Below are 6,000 nucleotides of genomic sequence, written 5' to 3'. Positions count from 1 at the left end.
CTGTCCAGGGAGCGAGGCTTCCAGAAGTGTCCCATGACGTGGTCCTGCCCCACATGACCCCAGCATGTACTTGGCTTTCTGGGGACCCTTATTTGTCAGAAGGTCTCAGGAGTCCCCACGCCCACTGCTTTGTTTGGGAGCACCTGCCCAAGCCTGTGTGGAAGGCAGCATCCGAGGCAGAATCAGAGCGGCAGTGCTGACACTCTCTGCTCTACTCTGCCCTGATGGCCAAGTTCAGTAATGATAATCTGTCGGGCCTGTGTCGTTCAGGAAGGCAGCCACTCACTACGTGTGGCTATTGAGCAGTTCAAGTGTAGCTGCTTCGAACTGAGATGTGCTGTCGATGTAAACTACACAACCGATTTTGAAGACTTAGTACAAATTAAAAATATAAAACATCTTGTTAGTAATTTTCATATTGGTTTATTTTGGTTAGACATTGAAATAATATTTTTGACATACTGGGTCAATGAAATTGTGTTATTAAAATTATTTTATTACCTGTTTCCTTTTAGTTTTTGGGTTTTGTTTTTTTTTAGTGTGGCTACTAGAAAATTTAAGATAACGTGCATGGCCCGCATGGTGGGCACGAAGAGAAGAGACTAGTTTGGGGTAGAGAATGTTTTAAAACAAAGATCCCTTTGAGTGACTTACTCACTGGGACTGTACTGACAAGGGACTCCTGAGAAGTGGTCCTTAAGAGGCCTGCTTCAGCCAAGGAATGAAAAGCGTTTTGCAATTAGCTGTCAACTGCAAGAAAGTGAGTGAGTGAGACTGCCGTGTTCAGAGGTGTTTGAAGGCTGTTCTCTCAGCACATTCCAGGCCCGGTTCTGAATCTCACTGACTGGCTTTGGCAGGCTCTGCCTCAGAACACACCCTGGAGTAAGGGCTGCCTTAGCCAGCCCTGGAAAACGTCACCAGTGTCTTGTGGGGACTGAAGGCCGTGGCCCCCCTCAAGAACTGCAGCAGATACCAACAAGTAAACCAATTAAATGGAGACTATTAAAGAACTTTATTTGAAATGAAAAAAAACAAAAACTGCAGCAGAATGGCCACAGGCTCTCTTGGCGCTCTGGAGGGTGTGAGGTGTGACCGAAGCACCAGATTGGGGAAACCTCTTGCTAGAACTCGGCAAGAAAGGAGCTGGATGCTGTTGAAGGAAGCAGAGTGGCAGGTGACACCTTGGGGACCTGTGGGGGCCAGGCAGAGGAGTGGCTCAGACGTCCTCTTGAAAAAGCTGAATAATGTCCCCAATCCCCCATAACAGGTGGGCTTTTTGGACAGTGACAGGACAGCATTGAAGCTGCCAGCTGACAGGGTTGCTGGTGCAAGCTGGCAGGTGACTCTGTCAAGGGCGGTGACCCTCAGGGGAACGTCCATGCAGTTGAATGGTGCAGTGTCTGGTCCATGCTAGAATGCCTGTGTGTCCCCAGGCTGCCCGGCCTGCCTGCCTCTGTAACAGGTGAAAGGAGCGTGGGGACATGGGCGCCAGCTCGAGGGCCACTCTTCTCCAGGCCCCTGGCCTGGATTTGTGTTTTCTACAAGGTCCCTTGGAGGCCTGCAGGGGAGACCTTTGGAGTCACAGTCCCCTGGGCCTAAAATCTATTGTAGATTTGGGGTCCTGCACACTACTTTATTTGGAACAGATTCTGTGGCCAAGACACTTTTCAAACTTAATCAGGCTTGGCCTTCTCTAAGGTCTCTCTTGGTCCTAAGATTTTCTAATGTGATTTTTACTCGTCTACCCTAACCATTTGGAAACCCGTCACAATGGAAGGAATCTCCCCAGGCTCCCTCTGGACCTCCCCCTAAATCTACCCTAGCTGAAGGGACAGGAACGCCCATGTAGATGGCCACACAGGCACTCCCGGGCCTGTGTGTGGCCCTCCACAAGCCTTTGACACATGTTAGCTCGTCTCTGCATTACAGGTTCCCTCTGATGTGGCTCCTGCCACCACCCTCATTATACAGATGAGGAAACCAAGGCACAGGAAGGTTACGTGAGTCAGCGCTGGGGCCAGGCTTGGCCACAGCGTTGGCTCCAGCCTCAGTGCTGTCCACCACGGCCCTGCAGCCTCTAGCCCATGTCCCGTTTGCCTCCTGTGGCCTGTTCCCCTTATCTTAGCCCCACCATCCGAGGGATGTCTCAGTCAGCTCAGGTTGGATAACAAAAACATCATAGACTGCGGGGCTTGAACGACAGACATTTCTCACAGTTCCGGAGGCAGAGAAGGCTGAGACCAAGGCATCAGCAGATTCGGTGTCTGGTTCCTGGTTTATAGATCGCTGTCTTCTCTCTGTGTTCTTGTGTGGTAGGAGGGGCGAGGGAGCTCTCTGGGTCCCTTTTACAAGGGCACTAATCTCATTCGTGAGGGCTCCACCTTCATGACCTCATCACCTCCCAAACACCCATCTCCAAACACCATCACATCAAGCATGAGGATTGCAGCATATGAATTGGGGGGTGGGGTGGACCTAAACATTCAGTCTGTAGCAGAGTGGACAGGTTCCAGGACTGCCCAGAGGGCCATGTGGTCCTCAAGTCTGGCTCTCCCTGTGGCATTTGGTCAAGTGCGTTGCTAGCCCTTGGAGTGTGTACTTCTGTCTGCACCCCTGCTCACCCTGCCCAGCCGCAGGGCTCTGCCCCTGTGTGGAATAGCTTGGTCTCTCTCTGTCTCTCTGTCTCTGTCTCTCTCTCTCTCTCTCTCTCTCTCTCTCTCTCTCTCTCTCTCTCTCTCTCTCTCTCTCTCTCTCCAGCAGCTATTTTGTCAAACAACACCTTCTTGGAAAGGCTAGCCTGCGGCTCTGGGGTGGCCGGTGTGCACTGGCGGGCCCAGTCAAGGCCCTGGTCCTGCCAAGCTCTGTGTGGGGGCAGGTCTGACTGCAAGCAAGCAGCCTGGGCCTCAGCCCACCGGACACCAGCCAGCTTGTGGTGTTGGAATTTCCTGTCTGATTTTCATTTCCCCCCTCCCCCCAAGTGAGACAGAAACGCTTTTTAATTGCATGCTGTGGAGTGCCATTCAGGATATTATTATTCTTATTAAGTGTTTCCTGTGGGGTGGTGCCTGGGCATCAGGAGGGGCCTCTGGAAGCAGCCTGTCCTGGGCTTATTATTGGGAATAATAGTGCCATTTGCAGAAGGCCTGGAAGCAGACTTGCCTGGCCACTGAGAATGAGGTTTTCTTGGACTCCTCTGCACTTTCATGCCTCCAAGCTCTGACGCTTGGGCTGGTGATTTCGTTCCTGCTGGGAGAGGCCTTGGCCATCTGAGTCCACATGTCTGAAGGGTTGGCCTTTGAAATGGTACAAGTTTCAAAGTGGCCTTAGGCCACCCCAAGCCAGGGAGGCATGTATGTGTGCTGTCTCTGTGGCTTCTCCAGCCCTGGCACACAGCTTCGTTCTTGTAGCATGGGAGAGCACAGACACTGGGATGCCTTCAAAGCCTGCATTCCCCATGATGCTCAGGCCCCTTGTGTCCGCTACTTAGAAGCCCTGGTCCATGGATGATGTGGTAGTCATAGAAATTCCACGGTCACACCCAGGGCATCTCTCTCATCAACCACATTGAGTTTCTCCAGCTACAAACATTCTCCAGCTAGTATAAGGCATCGTAGGCGCAAATATGAGAAACAGTCGCCTCTTATTTTCTGGTGCAGGTGGGAGCTCGGATGCTACAGCGGGTGCTGGAAATGTAGAAAGCGTAAGGCCAGTGGTTCTCCATGTGTAGTCCCTGAGAGGCCTTGTTAGCATCACCTGGGCACTCGTTATAAATGCAGATTCTCAGGCCCACTGAAGTGGGAAGTCTGGGGATGGGGTCCAGCAATGGTATTTTAACAAAGCCTGCAGGTGATTCTAGGATCTGAGAGGTGCTAATGTTAGTGCCTGAGGTGCTGATAGTGTGCTTTTTGTTATGTATACACATCATTTAATCCCCTGGAAGAGGTGCTCCTAGTCCCATATGTACAGGAGAGGCTGTATGGTTTGGGCCAGGATTCACACCCCATACAGCTCTGGGCCAGGACAGTATCAAGTCTTCTGGACTCTGTCTACATTGCCTCTGAGCCTAAAGAACCTGTCACCCTCCCCCTTTTCTCCAGCTCTTCCAGTACTGGCCCCTTTAGGGCCCAGCTCCAAAACCACCTCTTCCAGAGAGCCCAACTGGCTGCTCTGGACTCCACGCAAATCTCATCTCCCTGACTCCAAGGCTGTTCTGGCAGCTTGTGCTGTGTGGTTCCTGTGGGTTACATAGGGTCAGATTCTGCAGCTTTGCAGATGGCCTTCACAGAGCTGCCCTGGTGCAGGAATTGGACCTCTTGTTCCCTGAGGCCTCCAGAGCACTCCAGCAGGGAAGGCATTGACTCAGTGGGGAAGCCTTAGGTGGGCTGGGGCTCGGGGAGGGTGGGGAAGGGGTGACATGTGACTTCCATCCTCTGGGCTGTAGCAGGCTGGGGATTAAAAGCTGCATCCTGGGTGGTGGGCAGCTCCACTGTGGATTCCAGAGAAGGCTGAGGAGTAGACCTGATGGAGCCCAGAGTCTGTGCTAGTCAACACCATGTTAGAAAGACCATGTGTCTGAATGACAACATGTCCCTAGGTCAGACCCCTGCTGCTGAAGGAGGAGTATCCGGTCTCTTCTTTGTAGCTAGTGTTGTCATTTCTGGGAAGCCTTACCTCCAGCTTCCCTGAGACATGGGCCTGGGATCCCTACAGGAGTGGGAGAGAGGGAGCAGCCCTGCCCTGTGGGATTCGTGATGAGCTGGCTCCAATGGCTGAAACCAGTCAGTGCCAGCTGAGGGGCTGACTGAACTTCCGGGTCATCAGGGCACAAAACAAAGGTGCCAATCACCATCCCTTCCCCACACCGTTAACATTTTTTGTTTTGCAAAGCATCTTCACGTTCCCATTCCCTGTGCAGTTAAATGGTTTCATTGACTAATAGGCATGTAGCGTGGAATGGAGGTAGCCATCTCTCTCTGCTGGGATGGGAGAGTCCGCCCAGAGGTATACTTGTCCAGGCCATCAATGCCGCTAGCTTTCTGGAGGAGAGGGCTGGGTTTGGTTTAAGGCAACTGGATCATTCAAGGCATCCCACCCTCTGTACCACTGTCCTCCAGCACATGGGAAGTATCACTCTCCTGAGACCTGGTCACACCCTCTTCTGCCTTAAACTTCTTTGCCACTGACTTTCCTGAGAGCCAAGTCACTGCTGCGACACAGGGTGATGTGGCTGACGGCAGAGGAGGAGGGGAGAAAAAAAATATATATTTAAACCATCCTTTTAAACAAAATTCACAACAATGTTTTTACTGGAACTGCCACCTGTGAGTCTGCTCGGCTGTTTGCTTTGTCCTGGCCCGTGCGGGCACAGACACTAGGGAAAGCGCAATGGGAAACGCTGGAATTCAGAGTAGCCTGTCTGAGCCTCCTGTGGGGTGGGCCCCACGGGAATTGGGGTGGCAATCAGCAGGGATTCATTTGTAAGAAACCTTTCCTGCGATGCCCCAAAGCCATGACCTCTCATTTTTGCCTGTCCCCACTCCGTAACGCCGCGAGTCAGGGGTGCCGAGTTTGTGTGGAGTGCACATCTAGCCACATCTGAGTTTCCTTCTGATGCATCCCAGTGTCCCTCACATCAGGGATCAGGGAAGAGGGCCTGTCATGACCAGAGCACTGGGGCCTTGCTTATATCTCCTCTGATGTTTCTCAGTAAGGAACTACCCCTTACTGCGTTCCTGCTTTGTGTCGGACGCTACAGACACATTGCACTGTAATAGGGCAGGTGTCCTTCCTACTTTATAGATGAAGACACTGAAGCTCTGAGCACTTGTCCCTTGCTAGGAAATGACAAAACCAGGATTCATACCCAGGCCTGTTTGGTTTGTGGCTCATGTGCTTCCGACTCCTGTCCTAAGTTCCTCAGACCATGGGGGACTGATCATCCCCCTTAGGACTGTCATTTGACTGATGTGCAACCCAGGAGCAAGCCACTTTCAATCTAGC

Source organism: Hipposideros armiger, unplaced genomic scaffold (genome assembly GCF_001890085.2).
Source record: "Hipposideros armiger isolate ML-2016 unplaced genomic scaffold, ASM189008v1 scaffold_491, whole genome shotgun sequence".
Lineage (NCBI taxonomy): Eukaryota > Metazoa > Chordata > Mammalia > Chiroptera > Hipposideridae > Hipposideros > Hipposideros armiger.
This window is presented reverse-complemented; position numbering follows the sequence as displayed.